The sequence below is a fragment of the Ovis canadensis genome, chromosome 6, assembly GCF_042477335.2.
Source record: "Ovis canadensis isolate MfBH-ARS-UI-01 breed Bighorn chromosome 6, ARS-UI_OviCan_v2, whole genome shotgun sequence".
In the NCBI taxonomy this organism is placed as follows: Eukaryota; Metazoa; Chordata; class Mammalia; order Artiodactyla; family Bovidae; genus Ovis; species Ovis canadensis.
In genome coordinates this window covers 116950642-116975738 of record NC_091250.1, presented here as the reverse complement: position 1 = coordinate 116975738, position 25097 = coordinate 116950642, and the positions used below count along the sequence as shown (strand labels likewise).

Below are 25097 nucleotides of genomic sequence, written 5' to 3'. Positions count from 1 at the left end.
ATTTATAAGCAAATGCTAAACACTGAAATTCAGTGAGAAAATTAAACCATGAATCTCAACCTAAGTAAGTCTGGTTTAGTTCTTTCTTCAAAAGGAACTTTGAGATTTTGCCTACACCTACTAGGTAACTATAAATACCATCTAATTTGTTTACTGTTAGGTGCTTTATGCTATCACTTTCTAGGTACAAAATGCACTAAGCAAAATAAACAATGTGTCTATGGTTGCCAGAGAGAGATTTATTTCTAGTGAAATCTTCATATATTGGATATCTGAAAGGAAAGGAGCTTCCCATTTCCTGATGTGCTCCATAAACCTGAGAAAGGGGTTATTCCCTTGTTGTGTTTGGGTTAATAGTTCAGTTTGTACCATTTATTGGAGTAGAGGAAAGTTTTCAGGTTCTGCAATGCCCCCTTTCTTTCAGGTTCATTAATGTCCCTTGGACAAATAATGCCCAAGTCTGAGTGAAAAAGGAGGTGGAGTTGGTTGTAGCGAGCATGGACATATTTGGCAGATTGGGGTCAACAAAAGAGAACAAAAGCAGAAAGAGGTTGTTGTATTTTAAAAAAAAAAGGAAAGTATATAGGATTGCAGTGTTTGTCGGCTGAGTCTCTTCTTTTTCTTTTTTTAAAGATTTTTATTTGATGTGGACCATTTTTAAAGTCTTTATTGAATTTTTTATTACCTCTGCTTTAGCTTTTTTTTTTTTTTTTTGGCTGTGAGATATGTGGGGTCTTAGCTCACCAACCAGGGATCAAACCCATATCCCCTGCATTACAAAAGTGAAAGTGAAATCGCTCAGTCGTGTCCGACTCTTTGCGACCCCATGGACTGTAGCCTACCAGGCTCCTCTGTCCATGAGATTTTCCAGACAATAGTACTGGAGTGGATTGCCATTTCCTTCTCCTGGGGATCTTCCCAACCTAGGGAACAAACCCGGGTCTCCCGCATTATAGACAGACGCCTTACCATCTGAGCCATACAAGGTGAAGTCTTAACCACTGGACCATCAGGGAAGTCCCTAAACTCACTTTTCCACATTGACTACATGATTACCTTTCATATGAATGAATCAAAGAATGGATTGTTCCACTTGGTCTCTTTTTTGTACCTGTATGCAGTTAAGTAAATTTTAAGTAATGTTTTCATTTCGTTTTGTTAACTAACTGACATTGGTGAATGGATTGGAAAATGATTTTGTGGGGTCACAAAATACTTGCTTGCCATATATTTTAGAGAGAATAAGCCACTACTGGCTTACCCCAATGGCTCGAGTGATAAAGAATCTGCTTTCAATGCAGGAGACACAGGAGATGCGGGTTCAATCCCTGGGTTAGGAAGATTCCCCTGGAGGAGGAAGTGGCAACCCACTCCAGTATTCTCGCCTGGAAAATCCCATGGACAGAGAAGTGTGGCAGGCTGCAGTCCATAAGAGTAGCTCTTGTCCAAAGAGCTGGACAAGATTGACCGTGAGTATTGATGATAATGATGAATTCTAATGAGTTCTTGACATTCTTATGCTTGTATTCAGAAGAGATGGAAGTTACTTTAGTAAGTACCCTGAGACAGAAAATAAGATTCCTTTCTTTACATATGGATTAGAGGGCCAATTCAATAGCCATTCAATCTAAGGCAAGGCTGGTAGATAGATTTCATCTATCCTGAAAACCCTGAATGACTTTTTGTGGCTGCCTGGAATGCTATATTAAGAAAGATTTCAATGCATTTACCAGCCTAGTGAGAAAGGAGTGTTGGGATGGAGTGGACAAGTCTGACTTGAAGATTGAAGAGAAAAGGACCCACTTCTGACAAACCAAGCCTAAGATCATTGTACATTAGACTGTATGTTAGGCCAGAGGTTTTCAAACTTATTTTTGCTTCTGCTATGATGTAAGTAATAGGTAGTAAAGCTAATAATAATGTATGCTTGTCTTTGTGGATATTGGTTGTTCATGGTCTAGAAATACTATTAACTAACATACACTAAGTATTTCCTACATGCCATATACCATGCTAAATACCTTATAGGTAGCAGCTCACAACTATTATTTAGTGCTCACACCAATCCTTTAACAAAGTTATACTTAAAGTCAACTCTCAGAGCCTTATCTGCAGTTCCACCCTTTTCTCTTTTCATGAAGAGTGTCAGAATGCCAGTAGTACAGAGACTATGTTGAATGCACTGAAATATTTGAAAAAGTGAAATTTTCTCAAGCTTTAATAGTTTAATTAATGGCTTGTGACACACCTCCTAGCTTATTGACACAGGAGCATAGCAACACTCAAGTTGAGCCCTCTGATAGTCCCCCTAAAGTGCTATCAAATCAGTTATAACTGCAAATACTACAGGTTAGTGGTGCTACAAGAGAAGGGCAGTATAACCTACTTTTGTTAACCCTTTCATTTTACAAATGTGAAAACTAAGACCAAGGATTTTTATTTATATTTCACTCCTCTTTAACTTTTTCCTATACATATTTTAAGAACTGTGGCAAATGTACTGAAAAAAGTGAGGGTGTTAATGTTAAATTTTACATATACCCTTAGGTCTACTTTTGTGTGCACTGATAATTTTGATAAAGGCTGTAGGGAGTAAAACTTGATCTACTATATTATTGGGGAGGGCAAATATGCCAGATGGCAGGCACTCCATGAGGGTTTATTTTAATTGAAGACAGAAGACAAGGAGGAAGTGAGAGAAAGAAGAAAGGAACAAGAAAGAAAGGGAGGAAAGAAGGAAGCTTTCCCATTCCAAATGAATTAAAATCTCATCTACATTAAATAGTCATGTTCTAAATATTAGCATCTCTGGGCTAACAATTCATTCTCTAGCACTCACATATTAAGCATTGCTTTCAGAGGGACTTCTCCTTCCTTCTTGAAAAGGAGATAATCAAACTGAACATGCAAAAAATATACTATAGTAAAGTGAAAGTGAAGTCGCTCAGTCGTGTCTGACTCTTTGCGACCCCATGGACTGTAGCCTACCAGGCTTCTCTGTCCATGGGATTGTCCAGGCAAGGATACTTGAGTGGGGTGCCATTTCCTTCTCCAGGGGAATCTTCCCGACCTAGGGATTGAACCCGAGTCTCCCGCATTGCAGGCAGATGCTTTACCCTCTGAGCCACAGATGAATCACTGGTACATAAATATGGCATGGTATGGAAATTTACAAAATGGCTTTGAAAAATATTTAACTTCTAGATTTATAATTAAAAGGAAAACATCTGAAAAATTAAAATCTACATTCTATTTTAAACTCTTGAATCTACTTTAAAAGCATTCTGTAGCATACTGAATTAGTATGTACTATGTATTTCTATCAAAGTATTTCGACGGTAAGATATCTCAAACTAAAAAAGGCACCAAAACCACAAAATGTAAAATTTCTCTCAAAATTCACACAATATCCTTTACTTTTGTTGTAAAAGATAAGGTTTCTTTGTGATACATTTAACAAAGAAGATCTGTCAAGCTGACTTCTCTGAAGCACAGCAGGTCTCCACTCTAACCAACTCAATACAAAGATATGGCTCTAGCTACATTCAAAGAGGAATTATAAGGCTCAAAAGAGGATCAGAAATGAGAATAGCTTGATATTGAGAACCAAAGAAAATGAAAGGTGTATACATCTGTCACTAATGGCTTAGCCTGAGGTGTAGAAGTTGTTAATAAGAACCAGATTCATTATCTGGTAAGTTTTCAGACATGCCTCCAAATTGGTCATTATCATAATTATATGATAAAAAGAGCCTGCTCCAAAATTAAACATAAAAAATAAAAATGTATTTTCCCTAGTCATGTTTGCTGCTGCTGCTGCTGCTGCTGCTGCTGCGTCACTTCAGTAGTGTCCGACTCTGTGCGACCCCATAGACGGCAGCCCACCAGGCTCCCCCATCCCTGGGATTCTCCAGGCAAGAATACTGGAGTGGGTTGCCATTTCCTTCTCCAATGCATGAAGGTGAAAAGAGAAAGTGAAGTCGCTCAGTTGTGTCTGACTCTTAGCGACCCCATGGACTGCAGCCTACCAGGCTCCTCCACCCATGGGATTTTCCAGGCAAGAGTACTGGAGTGGGGTGCCATTGCCTTCTCCCTAGTCATGTTTACTAGTGCTATAATGTTCTGTCCTCTGGCTTTTTTTTTGTATTGGGTAAAAGAATTTTGGAACATTAATAAAAGATGCATTTCAACAGTTATTAAAATTTCAAGCTAAAAATATATTAGACATCCTCTAGTGCAATCTTCTGTTTTTTGTTTTGTTTCAAGATGAGCAAATGAGTCTCCAGATTAATTGTTTAGGTTTTTAGTAAGCAGAGTTAAGATTAAATTCAGGTTCTCTGATCCTTGCTAGACCCCAATCCCATTTGTTATCAAAGTAATTCACGCCAACGCAAATGCCCACAGAAGCTAAAAGGGGGTGGTAGAGTTTACAGAACCTCTATCCATCATATGCCCAGTGCAATTTTGTTTACAAAGTTGTCTTCACCTGCAAGCTTTATTTTGCAGGTGATTTACCTCTAAGAATATCACCTGATGGACTTCAGAGAAGCGACAACTTCTCATGTTTTTCCATTTTAAATCAGCTCACTATTAAAAGAAAACTTTATGGGTCAGAAAGAAAGACTAAGTATTCATGATACAAAGACTTCAGCTATCACTGCCTTTATAACTCCCTCTCAAGCATTAGTTAGAAACTTTCATGGACAATAAAATATAGGGCTAATGTTTTTGCAAACTTAGACCAAAAAAAAAAAAAAAACAACCAGATTTAATCCCCATTGCGAATTTAAAACAATCTCAGGTAAGAGTGTCATCACTTGAAAAATGTGTACTCTTCCATAATGATTTTTTTATAACCATATACTTTGAAGAGTTAGATATTCATGTTGAACTCAAGTTTATGATAGGGACAGAGTAAAGAGATGAAGTAGGTGGTTAAATAGTTAATCCCTCAAGAGACTGTAGTCATTATAAAGAAAAAATGTATGGGAGACCACTGTAAGTTAAGGATCACTCAAGAAAGCAGGTTTGCTTAACCACAAAGCCAAGCAACAAATCCAGGCAGCAGAAGACTGAGACATGACATGCCACCAAACAATAAAACAATGATAGCGCGAGACCCACATCTTGTCCAACGAGTTCAGTAAGTTAATGACTCCTAGGATATGCTCCTCTGTGCACACTCTGAGACATAAAGAATCAGAGCTCCTCGGAGTCCTCCCAACACATTTCAGCATCATTATTATCTGTCTGTGTGTTCTTGCCTAGAGAATCCCAGGGATGGGGGAGCCTGGTGGGCTTCCATCTATGGGGTCACACAGAGTCGGACACGACTGAAGTGACTTAGCAGCAGCAGCAGCATGTATCTATTCATTCCCTTCATAGCTCTTTACTATGTTACTATTACATGTTACAAGGTTGTCTCCCTTAGTATAACCAATTGTCATTATAAATTATCAACACTAATGTGATCTACTAGATGATGTTATTTTTTAAATTATCACTGGCAACATGAATTAGGTACTAAATGCTCTAGCATGGGGAATATCTAGAAGGAAAAAGAGCCAATTATCTCTTTATCTTTTGCATCTAGTTTGTTCTTGGCCCAATATATAAAAGACCTGATCCTCATCCCTCACTGGAGAAACAGTTTACGACTCCCTGAATTTCTCTGAGTTTCTTTTTTTGTCTCTGCACCTCTGTCTTGCTGTTTTCTCGTTCTCCATTCTGCTTTTTCAGTGTTTGATTCCAGGGATTCTCATGGTTGGGAAGAGGGGATGGGGAGAGAAAGGCGGATGAGGAATAATGTCTGCAAATGCTCCAGATTATTCTTTTTAACCCATTAGTGGGAACCACCACTAACACGATGACCAGTGAAAATGCCCTCAATGGGCAATGGTTTTGACAGGCTAGTACATGTTATCCCCAGTTCCCTGTCTCATGCCTAAGAAAACAGTCCGTGGTACATTTCCTGATTAGCCATTTCCATTTTACAGAGAGTAATTTAGTGAACAGTCATCAGCCACTGCTTGGTATCACGTTTGTCTTGCGTCAGAAACAGAATACATCACATCTGTTTGTTGTCCATGAATTCCCTTCATTGTATGAGTTTGTAAAGACAGCCAGAAATAAAACGCAGGTTTATGTCAGGTGGTGTTAATGGATCTGAGCAGGATAATATGAAATAACTAGAAGTAGGGACCACCTGGAAATGCCTACACAGCTAACAGAGGTTCCTTTCATGAATGACTGTAAAACCTGAGTACTGAATGTAGGCAGGTGGGTTTTAGCAGGGTCTTTATCCCATCTTGGCTGCACACTCTGAGGACACGTCCTAAGCTGCAAGGTATCATCTACAGAAGCTAACATCTCCTATTGTTAAGACATCTCAGCAGAAATTAAGTTATTAACCTAATTCCTAGAACTCAAGGATGCCTCTAAATTGTCATTATTTAAAATGATGGGTTCTTCATCAGGATTCCATGCAAGCTACATTCCTATTTTTCCATTTCTTTTTTTTTTCTCCTTTATTTGATAAATAAACCTACTCAAAAACATCTCAACTCTAGTTTAGATCCCACTTGCCTCCTAAGAACAATTTTTTTTTCCTTTCTGACCTTCTTTTATTATTTATTTCACTGTTCTGCCCAGTTCTGCCACTTATTATCTTTGGAACATAGATTATTTTAACCCTTATGAAGCTCAGTCTTACACAGAAAAAAACTGTATAGAGTATAATAGTACTATGAGAATTAATGAGATAATAATATAAATAGGATAATGAACAAAGACACAACACATAACCATTCACAAAAAAAAAAAAATTGCCTCCTTTCATCTTCCTGGAAAGCTACAGTAGAGTCAGATTATCTGTTAAAAATATCTTCAGAGAGACAGAAAAAGATGGCGGAGGAATAGGACGGGAAGATCACGTTCTCCCTCACAAATTCCTCAAAAGAACATTTCAACGCCGAGCAAACTCCACAAAACAACTTCTGTAGGCTGGCAGAGGACATCAGGCAACCAGAAAAGCAGACCATTGTCTTCAAAAACAGATTTTTAATCTTTGTTGTCAATTTTGTACATTTAAAAACCCAAACTTCACTACCCAAGTTTACCTGAGAGCGAGATTACTGACTTGTCCACTCTCTCCTCCTCTGGCCTCTCCTCTTTCTCCACCAGGTGGCCTCTGTCTCTTTTCTCCCCCATCTCTTCTCTATCCAACTCTGTGAATCTCTGTGTGTTCCAGACGGTAGAGAACACCTAAGGAACTGGTTACTGGCAGGATTTGTCTCTCTCCTACTCATTCCTCTCTCTTATCCTCCTGGTCACCTCTGTCTACTTCCTCCCTCTCCTCTTCCCTGTATAACTCTGTAAATACCTCTGAGCGGTCCAGACTATAGAGCGCACATAAGGAAGTGACTACTGGCTAGCTTGCTCTCTCCTCTCTTGATCTCACCGCATCTCATTCCAGTTACCTCTAACTACCCCCTCCATCTTCTCTTCTCCTTGTAACTCAGTGAACCTCTCTGAGTGTCCCTCAAGGTGGAGAAACTTTTCATCTTTAACCTAGATGTTTTATCATCGGTGCTGTATAGATGGAGAAGTCTAGAGGCTACTGTGAAAATAAAACTGAAAACCAGAAGCAGGAAGCTTAAACCCAAAGCCTGAAAACATTAGAGAACTCTTGAATTCAGGGAACATTAAGCAATAGGAGCTCATCAAATGCCTTCATACCTACACTGAAACCAAGCTCCACCCAAGGGCCAACAAGTTCCAAAACAAGACATACCACGCAAATTCTCCAGCAACACAGGAACACTCCCCTGAGCCTCAATATACAGGCAGCTCAAAATTATCCCAAAACCTTTGATGTCTCATAACCCATTACGGGTCACTCCATTGCACTCCAGAGAGAAGAAACCCAGCTCCACCCACCAAAACTCCAACACAAGCCTCCCTAACCAGGAAACCTTGACAAGCCACTGATAGAACCCCACCCAAAGTGAGGAAGCTCCATAATAAAGAGAACTCCACAAATTATCAGAATATAAAAAGGCCACCCCAAACGCAGCAATATAACCAAGATGAAGAGACAGAGGAATACTCAGCAGGTAAAGGAACAGGAGAGTTGCCCACCAAACCAAACAAAAGAGGAAGAAGTAGGGAATCTACCGGAGAAGGAATTCCGAATATTGATAGTGAAAATGATCCAAAATCTTGAAATCAAAATGGAAACACAGATAAATAGCCTAGAGACAAGGATTGAGAAGATGCAAGAAAGGTTTAACAAGGACCTAGAAGAAATAAAAAAGAGTCAAAATATAATGAATAACACAATAAATGAGATCAGAAACACTCTGGAGGCAACAAATAGTAGAATAACGGAAGCAGAAGATAGGATTAGTGAAATAGAAGATAGAATGGTAGAAATAAATGAATCAGAGAGGAAACAAGAAAAACGAATTAAAAGAAACGAGGACAATCTCAGAGACCTCCAGGACAATATGAAACGCTCCAACATTCGAATTATAGGAGTCCCAGAAGAAGAAGACAGAAAGAAAGATCATGAGAAAATCCTTGAGGAGATAATAGTTGAAAACTTCCCTAAAATGGGGAAGGAAATAATCACCCAAGTCCAAGAAACACAGAGAGTCCCAAATAGGATAAACCCAAGGCGAAACACCCCAAGACACATATTAATCAAATTAACAAAGATCAAACACAAAGAACAAATATTAAAAGCAGCAAGGGAAAAACAACAAATAACACACAAGGGGATTCCCATAAGGATAACAGCTGATCTGTCAATAGAAACTCTTCAGGCCAGGAGGGAATGGCAAGACATACTTAAAGTGATGAAAGACAATAACCTACAGCCCAGATTACTGTACCCAGCAAGGATCTCATTCAAATACGAAGGAGAAATCAAAAGCTTTACAGACAAGCAAAAGCTGAGAGAATTCAGCACCACCAAACCAGCTCTCCAACAAATTCTAAAGGATATCCTCTAGACAGGAAACACGAAAAGGGTGTATAAACCCGAACCCAAAACAATAAAGTAAATGGCAACGGGATCATACTTATCAATAATTACCTTAAACGTAAATGGGTTGAACGCCCCAACCAAAAGACAAAGACTGGCCGAATGGATACAAAAACAAGACCCCTCTATATGCTGCTTACAAGAGACCCACCTCAAAACAAGGGACACATACAGACTGAAAGTGAAGGGCTGGAAAAAGATATACCACGCGAATAGAGACCAAAAGAAAGCAGGAGTGGCAATACTCATATCCGATAAAATAGACTTTAAAACAAAGGCTGTGAAAAGAGACAAAGAAGGCCACTACATAATGATCAAAGGAACAATCCAAGAAGAAGATATAACAATTATAAATATATATGCACCCAATATAGGAGCACCGCAATATGTAAGACAAATGCTAACAAGTACGAAAGGGGAAATCAACAATAACACAATAATAGTGGGAGACTTTAATACCCCACTCACACCAATGGACAGATCAACTAAACAGAAAATTAACAAAGAAACGCAAACTTTAAATGATACATTAGATCAGTTAGACCTAATTGATATCTATAGGACATTTCACCCCAAAACAACGAATTTCACCTTTTTTTCAAGTGCTCATGGAACCTTCTCCAGGATAGATCACATCCTGGGCCATAAATCTAAACTTGATAAATTTAAATTCAAAAAAATCGAAATCATTCCAAGCATCTTTTCTGACCATAATGCATTAAGATTAGATCTCAATTACAGGAGAAAAACTATTAAAAATTCTAACATATGGAGGTTGAACAACACACTTCTGAATAACCAACAAATCACAGAAGAAATCAAAAAAGAAATCAAAATATGCATAGAAACTAATGAAAATGAAAACACAACAACCCAAAACCTGTGGGACACTATAAAAGCAGTGCTAAGAGGAAAGTTCATAGCAATACAGGCATACCTCAAGAAACAAGAAAAAAGTCAAATAAATAACCTAACTCTACAACTAAAGCAACTAGAAAAGGAAGAGTTGGAGAACCCCAGAGTTAGTAGAAGGAAAGAAATCTTAAAAATGAGGGCAGAAATAAATGCAAAAGAAACAAAAGAGACCATAGCAAAAATCAACAAAGCCAAAAGCTGGTTCTTTGAAAGGATGAATAAAATTGACAAACCATTAGCCAGACTCATCAAGAAGCAAAGAGAGAAAAATCAAATCAATAAAATTAGAAATGAAAATGGAGAGATCACAACAGACAACACAGAAATACAAAGGATCATAAGAGACTACTATCAGCAGTTGTATGCCAATAAAATGGACAACGTGGAAGAAATGGACAAATTCTTAGAAAAGTACAATTTTCCAAAACTGAACCAGGAAGAAATAGAAAATCTTAACAGACCCATCACAAGCATGGAAATTGATACTGTAATCAGAAATCTTCCAGCAAACAAAAGCCCAGGTCCAGATGGCTTCACAGCTGAATTCTACCAAAAATTTCGAGAAGAGCTAACACCTATCCTACTCAAACTCTTCCAGAAAATTGCAGAGGAAGGTAAACTTCCAAACTCATTCTATGAGGCCACCATCACCCTAATACCAAAACCTGACAAAGATGTCACAAAAAAAGAAAACTACAGGCCAATATCTCTGATGAACATAGATGCAAAAATCCTCAACAAAATTCTAGCAATCAGAATCCAACAACACATTAAAAAGATCATACATCATGACCAAGTGGGCTTTATCTCAGGGATGCAAGGATTCTTCAATATCCGCAAATCAATCAATGTAATTCACCACATTAACAAATTGAAAAATAAAAACCATATGATTATCTCAATAGATGCAGAGAAGGCCTTTGACAAAATTCAACATCCATTTATGATAAAAACTCTCCAGAAAGCAGGAATAGAAGGAACATATCTCAACATAATAAAAGCTATCTATGACAAACCCACAGCAAACATTATCCTCAATGGTGAAAAATTGAAAGCATTTCCCCACCGCTACTATTCAACATAGTTCTGGAAGTTTTGGCCACAGCAATCAGAGCAGAAAAAGAAATAAAAGGAATCCAAATTGGAAAAGAAGAAGTAAAACTCTCACTGTTTGCAGATGACATGATCCTCTACATGGAAAACCCTAAAGACTCCACCAGAAAATTACTAGAGCTCATCAATGAATATAGTAAAGTTGCAGGATATAAAATCAACACACAGAAATCCCTTGCATTCCTATACACGAATAATGAGAAAGTAGAAAAAGAAATTAAGGAAACAATTCCATTCACCATTGCAACGAAAAGAATAAAATACTTAGGAATATATCTACCTAAAGAAACTAAAGACCTATATATAGAAAACTATAAAACACTGATGAAAGAAATCAAAGAGGACACTAATAGATGGAGAAATATACCATGTTCATGGATTGGAAGAATCAATATAGTGAAAATGAGTATACTACCCAAAGCAATTTACAAATTCAATGCAATCCCTATCAAGCTACCAGCCACATTTTTCACAGAACTAGAACAAATCATTTCAAGATTTGTATGGAAATACAAAAAACCTCGAATAGCCAAAGCAATCTTGAGAAAGAAGAATGGAACTGGAGGAATCAACTTGCCTGACTTCAGGCTCTACTACAAAGCCACAGTCATCAAGACAGTATGGTACTGGCACAAAGACAGACATATAGATCAATGGAACAAAATAGAAAGCCCAGAGATAAATCCACACACATATGGGCACCTTATCTTTGACAAAGGAGGCAAGAATATACAATGGAGTAAAGACAATCTCTTTAACAAGTGGTGCTGGGAAAACTGGTCAACCACTTGTAAAAGAATGAAACTAGATCACTTTCTGACACCGCACACAAAAATAAACTCAAAATGGATTAAAGATCTAAATGTAAGATCAGAAACTATAAAACTCCTAGAGGAGAACATAGGCAAAACACTCTCAGACATAAATCACAGCAGGATCCTCTATGATCCACCTCCCAGAATGCTGGAAATAAAAGCAAAAATAAACAAATGGGATCTAATTAAAATTAAAAGCTTCTGCACAACAAAGGAAAATATAAGCAAGGTGAAAAGACAGCCATCTGAATGGGATAAAATAATAGCAAATGAAGCAACTGACAAACAACTAATCTCAAAAATATACAAGCAACTTCTGCAGCTCAACTCCAGAAAAATAAACGACCCAATCAAAAAATGGGCCAAAGAACTAAATAGACATTTCTCCAAAGAAGACATACGGATGGCTAACAAACACATGAAAAGATGCTCAACATCACTCATTATTAGAGAAATGCAAATCAAAACCACAATGAGGTACCACTTCACACCAGTCAGAATGGCTGCGATCCAAAAATCTGCAAGCAATAAATGCTGGAGAGGGTGTGGAGAAAAGGGAACCCTCCTACACTGTTGGTGGGAATGCAAACTAGTACAGCCACTATGGAGAACAGTGTGGAGATTCCTTAAAAAATTGCAAATAGAACTACCTTATGACCCAGCAATCCCACTTCTGGGCATACACACCAAGGAAACCAGAATTGAAAGAGACACATGTACCCCAATGTTCATCGCAGCACTGTTTATAATAGCCAGGACATGGAAACAACCTAGATGTCCATCAGCAGATGAATGGATAAGAAAGCTGTGGTACATATACACAATGGAGTATTACTCAGCTGTTAAAAAGAATTCATTTGAATCAGTTCTGATGAGATGGATGAAACTGGAGCCGATTATACAGAGTGAAGTAAGCCAGAAAGAAAAACACCAATACAGTATACTAACACATATATATGGAATTTAGGAAGATGGCAATGACGACCCTGTATGCAAGACAGGGAAAGAGACACAGATGTGTATAACGGACTTTTGGACTCAGAGGGAGAGGGAGAGGGTGGGATGATTTGGGAGAATGCCATTCTAACATGTATACTATCATGTGAATTGAATCGCCAGTCTATGTCTGACGCAGGATGCAGCATGCTTGGGGCTGGTGCATGGGGATGACCCAGAAAGATGTTCTGGGGAGGGAGGTGGGAGGGGGGTTCATGTTTGGGAATGCATGTAAGAATTAAAGATTTTAAAATTTAAAAAATAAAAAACTAAAAATTAAAAAAAAAATAAATAAAACACATGAAAATAAAAAAAAAAAAAAGATTTTGGAAAAAAATAAAAGGGTTAGTTCAGTGGCAGAATTATGAAAGTTTAATTTTTAGAAAGCAGCTGCATTTGTGGGACTAAGAAAACTTCTAGAAACCTAGAATCAAAGAGCAGCTCTGAAGCCATTAGCTTCATCTACTCATTTAACAGAGGAAGTCCTGAGAAAACTGTCAGGATGATATGCTTCCTAAATGGAGGAATTAAGTCCATAACACGGAGGAACCTTTGGCTCCTGCAGCACTATGTGTTTTGTAAAACACAGAAATTTACAGGATGTCAACTTTCTCATTAAAATCTAAAGGAAAATGTAAGTCTTAAGTCTAGTCACTAAAAAAAATAAAACTAGGAAGAAAGGTTCAAAAATAGAAACAGGAATTTTGGCACTGCAAAACTGTCTGAAAATGTATTAGAGTCTTACAGCTGATGTTTCAGTGCTAAGTAACACAGTCAAGTTACGGTTAGGTTCAGTTCAGTTCAGTCACTCTGCCGTGTCCAACTCTTTGCGACCCCATGAACCACAGCATGCCAGGCCTCCCTGTCCATCACCAACTCCCGGAGTCCACCCAAACCCATGTCCATTGAGTGGGTGATGCCATCCAACCATCTTATCCTCTGTCGTCCCCTTCTTCTCCTGCCCTCAATCTTTCCCAGCATCAGGGTCTTTTCAAACAAGTCAGCTCCTCACATCAGGTGGCCAAAGTACTGGAGTTTCAGCTTCAGCATCAGTCCTTCCATGAACACCCAGGACTGATCTCCTTTAGAATGGACTGGTTAGGTCTCCTTTCAGTCCAAGGGACTCTCAAGAGTCTTCTGCAACACCACAGTTCAGAAGCATGTATTCTTCGGTGCTCAGCTTTCTTTATAGTCCAACTTTCACATCCATACATGACTACTGGAAAAACCATAGCCTTGACTAGATGGACCTTTGTCAGCAAAGTAATGTCTTTGCTTTTTAATATGCTATCTAGATTGGTCATAACTTTCCTTCCAAGGAGTTAGTGTCTTTTAATTTCATGGCTGCAATCACCAACTGCAGTGATCTTGGAGCCCCCAAAAATAAAGTCAGCCACTGGCTCCACTGCTTCCCCATCTATTTGCCATGAAGTGATGGGTCCAGATGCCATGATCTTAGTTTTCTGAATGTTGAGTTTTAAGCCAACTTTTTCACTCTCCTCTTTCACTTTCATGAAGAGGTTGTTTAGTTCTTCACTTTCTGCCATAAGGGTATGTCATCTACATATCTGAGGTTATTGATATCTCTCCCGGCAATCTTGATTCCAGCTTGTGCTTCTTCCAGCCCAGCATTTCTCATGATGTACTCTGCATATAAGTTAAATAAGCAGAGCGACAATATACAGCCTTGACGTACTCCTTTTCCTATTTGGAACCAGTCTGTTGTTCATGTCCATTTCTTACTGTTGCTTCCTGACCTGCATACAGGTTTCTCAAGAGGCAGGTCAGGTGGTCTGGTAGTCCCATCTCTTTCAGAATTTTCCACAGTTTATTGTGATGCACATAGTCAAAGGCTTTGGCATAGTCAATAAAGCAGAAACAGATGTTTTTCTGGAATTCCCTTGCTTTTTTGATGATCCAGTGGATGTTGGCAATTTATGTTGGTTTATTCAAATAATCAGTGTCCATGGCAAGTAAGGTCAGGACTATTGCATATTCAACCCATATCTGGGTCAGTGAGCTCACATCTACAGATTCAGTTCTTTATTCTAGTCATCCACTTGACAGTTTCTCAAAACTGACCACAAGGTAGGCCAAATAGAAGATGTGCATCTTCTTATCTGAACTATCTTTTGTTTTTTTAAATTTCAATGAGGGATGAAACTTAGTTAGGTATGTGTGACCCCATACTTAAAATAAACTTAAGCAGGAATACAGGTTCATTGGAAGGACTGATGCTGAAGCTCAAATTCCAACACTTTGGCCACCTGATGCAAAGAACTGAGTCATTTGAAAAAAACCCTGATGCTGGAAAAGATTGAAGGCGGAAGGAGAAGGAGACGACAGAGGATGAAATGGTTGGATGGCATCACCGACTCAATGGACATGAGTTTGAGCAAGCTCCGGGAGTTGGTGATGGACAGGGAGGCCTGGAGTGCTGCAGTCCATGGGTTTGCAAAGAGTCAGACACGACTGATTGACTGAACTGAATGGAACAGGTTCACAAAGCTGAGCTGAGGGTTTTGCTGATGCACTGAATAGATTCCATCAAGGTCTTCTATGACTATGATACAAACAGGAACAAAGAGTTTGAAAGAAATAATTTAGCACAGTTAAAATATACTGGGGAGCCAAAAAGGTGGCTTGTGTTTTTCCATAACATCTTATAGAAATCCCTGAACTTATTGGTCAGGATGATCATGCCTTTTAGGAGCTCAAGTTTAAGCAGGGAAGGCAGGTGGCCTGGTAATGAGCTCTTAGGAGCAAGAAGCTGTGGGTGTACTGCCTGTGAAAGCTAAAGGGTAAAAAAAAGAGAACAAGATGCAGCCCCATGTCCAACATCCTGGGTAGTTGAGATGGTCATAAACAGCCACAAGTTAGCCAGAGAAATAAGAATAACCAAGACGGACCTGTAGTCTCCTTATAGTCGTAGGCTCTTAGGAAGAGATGAATTTGTCCTTTTTTATTCTTCCTCCCTGCCAGTCCAGAAATGTCAAAGAGAAGAAAAAGGTACCCAATTCATGGTCCTCACACATGTGTAGACACACACACACACACCCAGTGCTGGAGAGAGGGGAGGAAAAGTGTCCCTGAGCTTCCTCTCTGTATGAGGTAAGCCATCAAGGCTGGCAAGCACAGGGGTATGGTGTGTTGTTACTGTTTAGTTGCTAAGTGACGTCTGACTCTTTTGTGACCCCAGGGGCTCCTCTGTCCATGGGATTTCCTAGGCAAGAATACTGGAGTGGGTTGCCATTTCTTTCTCCAGGAGATCTTCCTAACCCAGGGAAAAATCCCCCCTTTCCTGCATTGGCAGGCTGATTCTTAGAGGAACATAAATGAGATTTAAATCAAGCATGAGGCCTGAGTTTTAAATTAGGTTGGAATTTAATAATTAAGAAATGGTAGTATTTCCTCAAAAGGTTAAACACAGAGTTACTATATATCCCATCAAACCCACTATTATGTATATAAGCAAGAGAAATGAAAATGTATGACTACACAAAACCTTGTACATGCTCACAGCAGTGTTATTCTTAAATGCCCCAGAGTGGGAAACAACCCAGATGTTTATCAGCTGAAGAATGGATATAGATAAAATGTGGTATATCATTACAATGGACTATTATTAGGCCATATAAGGAAATGAAGTGCTAATACAGATACAACATGGATTAACCTTGAGAATATTATGCTAAGGAAAACCAAAATTCAGAAGGCAAGAATAATAATTCAAGCAACCAGGATTGCTTCCTTTTACACAAAAATTGATACAAAATGTTTCATAAATCATAATTTACAATTGACAGTCACTGAATAAATAAACATATGGAAATAACATTGGAAAATAGAGACCATCTGAATTTATGCAGAGTAAATCTAAAGAAGAAGGGACAGAAAGATTGAGTGCTCAATAGAAATCTGAAAGAAAATAAATAGCAAATAGCTATGAAATACTTTATATACCCGGGGGGGGTGGGGGTGGGGAGTAACCCTTTAAAATACATTAGAGATGTTATAGGCAGGGAGGTGGGAGGGGGGTTCATGTTTGGGAACGCATGTACACCCGTGGTGGATTCATGTCAATGTATGGCAAAACCAATACAGTATTGTAAAGTAAAATAAAGTAAAAATAAAAATTAAAAAATAAATAAATAAAATAAAATATATCACTCTAAACACTAAAAATATAAACATTCAAATTATGTTTCCAACTATTAATTTTTCCCCCAAATTCTCTTCTCCACTAGTTAGAGTGATGGAAATAAACCTAAGTTTATGCTGATGGTTATACTTATTAAATTCCATCACAAACACAAAAGCCTTCAATCAATAAGTAAATGTTAGAAGCAGAACTCAAGGGATTCAACTCCAGTAGTTATCTCTCCAAATTGTTCTTCAGAATAAGTACTGTGAGTGAGATGAGAAAGTTAGAGCTGCCTCCCTCTGGGTTGGTCCAGTTTTGCAAAGAGAATACTTTAAGCCTCCTCAGCTGTCATCAAAATCATTTGGTAAGCTCTGAAGGGGCCTCAGAAGTAATTTAAACAAAGAGAAAAGACATACTACAGAATTTAGCATGAGCTTTTTTTTTTTTTTTTTTGAGAATCCATTTAAATTCAATGTATTGGCAGCAAGATCACAAGGGAAAACAAGTTATCTTCTGCTCTGATGTTAGCATTACTTACAAGGGCTGATCATCTACCATTTCCATTTTGTTATACAATAAATAAGGTGTTTATAATAGATATTGATTTCTAAACTGCTGTGTCAGAGTATTCTGATGGTAAAAGATGATGCAAATGATGGCGATGATAATGTTGACTGTGGCAATAGTGGCAGAAGCAACAACAGTTGGTCGCATGGTGGTAAAGAATCCATCTGCCAGTGCAGGAAACACAGCAGACATGGGTTTGACCCTGGGTCAGGAGGATCCTCTGGAGTAGGAAATGGCAATCTGCTCCAGAATTCTTGCCTAGAAAATTCCATGGACAGAGGAGTTTGGTGGCCTACCATCCATGGGGTCACAGAGATGGACACGACTGAGCGATTGATTACACACACACACACAGATTGAGAGATTAATATGTGGCCAGGTACTGTATAAGTATTCTAGAAACATCATTTCATGTATGCTAACAACTGCTTATGAGATAGGTATTATTATTACTCATAGCTTACAGATGTGTAACTTATCCAAGTAAACAACAAGTAACTTACCACAGGCCCACCACTAGTGATATAATCTAGGCTGAACACAGGCAGTCTGATCCAAGAAACTATATACAAAACAACTGGGCTCAACCACTTTCCAGAGAAATGCCTACACTGGACAAAGTCAATTCTAGAGGACAGTATGAGGATGAAATTTTCTCTCACACTTATCCCTCTGCCCACCATGCCCATCCATCAATTTCCCTTCATCCAAGACATCCTTTGCTGCTCTTTCATCCCAAGTATCCTTTCCAGCAGCAACAGATTTTCTCCGCTCTTCCTCTTATAGTCAAAAGTGACCTGATGGGATTCATGGTTAGGTAATAACAGATGCTGCTGCTGCTGCTGCTGCTAAGTCGCTTCAGTCGTGTCCGACTCTGTGCAACCCCATAGCCAGCAGCCCACCAGGCTCCCCCATCCCTGGGATTCTCCAGGCAAGAACACTAGAGTGGGTTGCCATTTCTTTCTCCAATGCATGAAAGTGAAAAGTGAAAAGGAAGTCACTGAGTCGTGACCAACTCTTCATTACGCCATGGACTGTAGCCTACCAGGCTCCTCTGCCCATGGGATTTCCAGGCAAGAGTACTGGAGTGGGTTGCCATTGCCTTCTCTGAATAACGGATGATAGAAGGCCAAGTGTTTGTGGCATAGTTGCTTTTCAATAATTTTTCGGCAAATTATTGCACTACACAAAATAATAAACAATACAAACAGACAGAATTGCAAAACTGTTGCAGGAGGCCCTTTTGGATAGGTGAACATTTTGGATTCCTTAACAGTGAGATGCACATAAAATAAGCCCTGTTTTCACTGTTTGGCTCTAAATCCAATAAACCAAGAAAAATATGCACATAAAAGCAAGGGGAAATTGTAAGATCTCAGAATAAAATAAACAATCTCTAGCACTGCTTACTGGACTTGTAACAGACTTGTCTGTGTTTATGTCTCCAAATTCATCTCTTATCCCTGCTTGTCTCCTTTCTAAGGTGTTGAAATACTTAACTATTATTATGGTTATCAAATCGTCAACGATCTACCAAAGGGTCATGACCTACACTTTAATTCTGCCACATATATCACCCAAACCGCTTATAATAATGTTATGTTCTCTTTTATTTCTGAAGTTAAATATATCTTCTTTAGAAAAACTCTCCCTGAACCTTGAAGTCATTATAGATGCCCCCTTTCTGTTGCTTCCTAAGTATTCTCTATACTTTCTTTATTTAAATACTCATTATATTGACTATAACAGCCACTGGAACTGAATACCATCTTTATGGATATATTTTAATTTAATATTTTAATTGATCATCTGTGGCAGTGACAGCTAGCTCTTTTTCCATACCCATGTTCTCCTCTGACCCAGGATAAAGCAGGTACATGCCCAGCCTCCTGTGCTGTTAGGCGTGATCATGTAACTCAGTCCCAACTACTAGAATATGAAGAGAAGTGATAAGAGGCACTTCCACACTGAATAGTCTCTCTAATCCTTCTATGCAGTAGTCTATTCTATACTCTTTCTAGATTACTGGAAAGAAAATGATCCTATGATAAATTTCAAAGCCAAAAGTTAAAACTGCAAAATCACCAGAAGCTTCAGTTTCTAAACAGTTATCTGAAGCAGACCTCCTCACTTACGGAGAATCACTTTGGACTTTCACCTGAGAAAGAAAGAAATTTCATTTTAAATCCTTGTATGTTTGTTTGTTTGGGGAGGTCTATCTTTTGATAGTAATAGTTATATCATCCTTTGTTCTGGAGTCTAGCATAATAACTGCAGGAACATTAGAAATCTATAAATATATGTTGAAAAAAACCAAGTGAAAGAATGATGAGTATGACCATCTCAAGAAATAAATTTTTTTTTCAAACTAATGTTATAAAAATAGCAAACATTTATTTTATATTTACTGTATGCTACTGCTTTTTAAAATTCTTTACATAAATTATCTCACATAAACCTCTTAACAATGTTATGCTGCTGAGTCACATCAGTCGTGTTCAACTCTGTGCGACCCCATAGACGGCAGCCCACCAGGCTCCCTCGTCCCTGGGATTTTCCAGGCAAGCATACTGGAGTGCATTGCCATTTCCTTCTCCAGTGCATGAAAGTGAAAAGTGAAAGTGAAGTTGCTCAGTCCTGTCCAACTCTTCGCGACCCCATGGACTGCAGCCTACCAGGCTCCTCCGCCCATGGGATTTCCCAGGCAAGAGTACTGGAGTGGGTTGCCATTGCCTTCTCCGAATAATGTTATAGGTAGGTACTAATCTTTTCCCATTGTACAGATTAGTGAATTGAAGTTTAAACCAGCTTATTCAGTCTAATATATCATAGTTATTTGGTAGACAAATCAAGATTCAACCCAAATAAAGTGACTCAAAAGCCTATGTTTTTAACCACACTGAAATAAAATGCCATGCCTAGATGACTTCTATAAGCAATAAAAAATTATTCAACCAATAGCAGAATAAAACATTCACTATTAATAATACCACCGTGACATGATTTCTAGGAAAGAGGAAAGAGTTCCTAAAAATTTATGATGACACACAAATCCTTCTTATGTGTCTTTTAAGATGCCAAGAGATTTAGATGCCACACTGGAAGTCAGCTGGGCTTCCCTGGTAGCTCAGGTGGTAAAAACAAAAACAAAACAAAACAAAAAAAACCCCACTTGACAATGTAGGAAACATAACAAATGTGGGTTCAATCCCTGGGTCAGGAAGATCTTGCCTGGACGATTTCATGGACAGAGGAGTCTAGACTAGATTAATTGAGTTACTGCCTGTTTGTATTTCAGTCGTTTTATCAAAAGTCCCAGGTTGGCTTCTAAAAATCAATGCTTTCCAGGGTATGTCAAGTTCTAGTACCCAAGGTATATCAGAGATATTCACTAATATGGCCCAACTTGAGACTCAGCAGTTGTTCAAGTAATAATATACTTCAGGATAGAAGTAAAGCAAATTGTTCCCAAAAAGCACTAGGAATTTATCACTAGATTCATTTAACAAAATCTATATAACTGCTTTATTTTTAAGATAATTATAATAATCACATTTTATCTAAGATTCAGCTTTATCTTCTCTGTTATAATATCTATAAGGCCACAGACATTTGTCATGATTATTAATGAAAAATAGCCATACAGATATTGTCACAAGCTTAGTTTAAAATATGTTTTAAAACATTTTTCATAGCTAGCCAGAACTCCTAGGAGTACCCAAGGTAGATGAAAGATTTCTTTTTAAATAAATTCTTATGTACAGTATAATTTTAAACTTTTTTCTATGTATAAATAGGACCTTTAAAAGTATTAAACAAATATTGTTAAAATACAGAATTATAAAATGCTTACAACAGTGGACTATGAGTAACAGAAATTATGGATACATTGGTGTATGTTCAAACATTGGCTACATATGTCACTACTCTGTTGGTTTTTTTCAGAAACAACAAAATCAACTTTATTTTTTAAATCTGTTCTAAATAAAATCTGTTTCCATGATAATTCCAAACACTGGAGTTTCTGGAGTGAGTCTGGGCCAAGATGACCTAAAGTTTCATCTTAAAACTATAGGATACTAAAGATTTTAGCTTGATGTATTTTAAATATAAAACACTTACACTCTGAGGTAGAACTCCAGGGGAACCCTGGCTACAGGCTAGAAAGTCTCATTTACAAAAAGGTACTGTCCCCAGAGAAAGGAGAACCTAGACGGGCTTTTGCCTTTTGCTCAAGAAGAAAATCCAAGGGTCAGTTTAGAGACTTTCCAAGTTCCCAGACTTGCTCAGATTGTGCAATATTTAGGAAGCAAGGTGCAACCTGAATAAGAATACGGTACATCAATGTTAAGTGATTAAGTCTATAATGAAATCAGATATACTAGGTTCTAGTAGACATGAAAATTGACTATACAGATGGAAGAAAAATTTAACTGAGAAAGGTATATTCATTAACATAGGTTTTCAACATATTAGGTGTTATGGATTGAATTGTGCCCGCCCCTCCACCTGCCACCATTTACATTAAAGTCCTAATCCTCCATGTGGCTAGGACTTTATGTAAATTATGGAGGGGGCCACAATTCAATCCATAACACCAAATATGTTGAAAACCTATGAATATACTGTCACAATTGTAATTCTATTTACATGTTTCCCCCAACAGATGTGTAGTTTTTAATAACAAGGATAATGATGGAGCTTGACTCTCTTTATTGACTTGAGAAAGTCAGAGAAAGTTTCACTAAAATAAACTGATAGGCTTTTTCTAGGATAGGAGGGACACATACTTCAAGGATTTTAGTATTTTCATTTTAGAAATACTATTAAGAAAGAGGAAAACCAATTCAGATTAAGTTTATTGAAATTTTTCAGCTGGTTAGGAATGCTCAGAAGAGTAAATTTTTTCATTTCATTACTGATGTTTCCTCCAGTATTATTGAAATAGCCCTCAGTAAAAAAAAAATACAAAGGCCAAGGGCATTCTTAGGCTTGGAGGTGCCCATATTGAAAATAGTCCTTCTGACTGAAAACAAATCTAAAGAAAAGCTGAGGCTTTGTGAGCAGGCAAAAGGCTAAGTTGAAGGAACATTGGATCAGAAGCAGGGAAATTTGACTTTCAGTTTGTTATTTGCTACTCACCAATAATATCTCTTGGCTGATACATACACTCTCTCTCTCTCTGTCTCACACACACATATACACACACACAAACACACATGCATCCTTTATCTATAAAGTAAGGAGTTTTATGACATTTTTTTCCCTGTTTTAACATTTTCCCAAGGTTTTCAATTGCTACTTATTGAATTTTTTAGAGTTCCTCTATGATATGTCAGTAAGGATTTTTAAAATGTGATTTAAACCTCATTGTTTGAAAAAGAGGTTATGATTTTGATATATGAAGCTGAGGATAGTCCATGGTACAGCACCTGGTCCTGGCCCAACCCTGCTTGGCTATAGATATCATTTATTGACTCACCAACTCATCCAAAAATGTGCCTTGCACTTACAATGTGTCAGGCAGGCATCTATTTCTGATTTAAAATTTTCACTTTAAAGTAAGGAATTAATCCATTCATGGACAAATACACAGTCCTTTCAAATTACAAACTGTCCTCTGACATAGACATTGCTGTTTTCATCTGATTCTGTGTGTACATGTCTAAACATCAGTGCAAAATATTAAAATTTCAAAGTACAATGTCAAAATTCCTGGTGCTTACATGAAAGATTGTCCAAAAATGAATAATTCAAAGTTATTCATCCCAAATTATCATACTTTATTAACAGCAAATCTTTAACAAATAATAATTAGGAAGAAAAATATGAAAACTTTTTATGGAGGAATAATGGTAACCTATGTTTCATTTGTATAAGAATTAGCATTTTCTTATCAATAAAACTCTATTTTGTTAGTTTCACATATTATGTCTACAAATACTAGTAACATACTAATAGCAAAATACTGCTTATCTTAGAAATACTATGAATTAAATTAATTTTCACTTTGAGGCAATTTCATTTGAATTGATCAGAAGTTTTTGCATTTCTTATTTAAATTTCCAACTTTTTATCAAAATAACTACATTGCACAGAATACTGTGACTCTGTCGATCTTCTGAGAAACCCCACAGAGGACAATAACCAAGGCAATTTGATAATATCCTCTTTGAACAGTTTACGGGGTTCATGTACATATCCTCTGACATCTGCAAATTCTCAAACTTTAGAAACATTGAGCTCAATCTTGACCTATTGTAGCCAATCTTCATTACTAGAAGGTATGTTGAACTCACCCAAGAGTCAGAACGATTGTTTAGTCTGCTTCCAGTTCTCCAGTCCCTCAGCTCCTAAAACCTCCGTTTGCTCCCCTAATCTTTGTTTAGATTCTAGATGAGACCTAATTAATTATTTAATTTGTACTCATTCTGGTTAACGACCCAGCCCATCCAAAATACACCAGAACAAAAGTCCATAGGATAAAATATTGAATGTTACTCATCCTTCTCCTGTATTCAACATGGTCCTCCATATCAAAGTTTCCATAATGAATGCCCCATGTTCTACTTTTTTTCACATTAACCTGAGTTTGGTAAAAATAATTTTATGTTCAAGATAATACCTTACTGTATTACATAGTATAAAAAAAGGTTCAATGAGAAAAGAACGCTAGCATATAAGATAACAAACAAAAGACTCCTTTGCCTCTGATCTCTATATGATGGTGCTTATCTCAGCCACAGTTTCTTCATTTGTAATAATAACTCCCACATTCCCCACTGTTTGGCCATTATGAAAGGAATGTCATTGCTGTTGTTCAGTTGCTCAGTCATGTCCAACTCTTTGTGACCCCATGGACTGCAGCATGCCAGACTTCCCTGTCCTTATGGAAATGCCTTATAGCAGTCATGACATAAATACGGGATATTCTTATTAATTTATTTATGAGATCTTTGAATGAGAGCATATGAACTTGGACTTAACTAGAGGCAAACATGGCACTGCTATCTAACTCTGGATAATATGCTTTATACCTAAGCATTGATTTCTTCATACATGAGGCTAATCCTACCTCGCAGGATTATTTTAAGCATTTCATAACATATATATACCGATTCTTAGTCAAATGCTTGGCCTTGGTAAAGGTATGCTAAAAAATAGAAATTTCAAAAAATGAGTGGAGAATGTAATTTCACTGCTACTTTTATGTATTAATAATTCAGTTAGACTAATGAGAAGTTTGTTAAATTATGTCTGAGGAATTTAAAATACTAAAGCAGAGCCTAGATCCAACTTCCTAATTAAGTTCTCAAATTTTAATACAAGGAAAATAGCTCCAAGAATATACCGTTAGGGATGTTTATGTAAACTACTCTAAAACATTTTTTTCTCTTACTTATGTATTTTATAGATGTAGATGAAGGAAAAACACAGAGGGAATGCCTCCATTCCCATCTTCTTTTATCCATTGATAAGCAAAGATCACAACTAAGAAAGC

The 25097-nt window shown here is 37.6% G+C and overlaps 1 protein-coding gene across 1 annotated transcript in view; it reads right to left on the bottom strand.

Annotated features, from left to right (window-relative positions):
* ARHGAP24 (Rho GTPase activating protein 24) overlaps positions 1-25097 on the bottom strand; it is a 574044-nt gene that overhangs the window by 447387 nt on the left and 101560 nt on the right. The window lies entirely within an intron of this gene.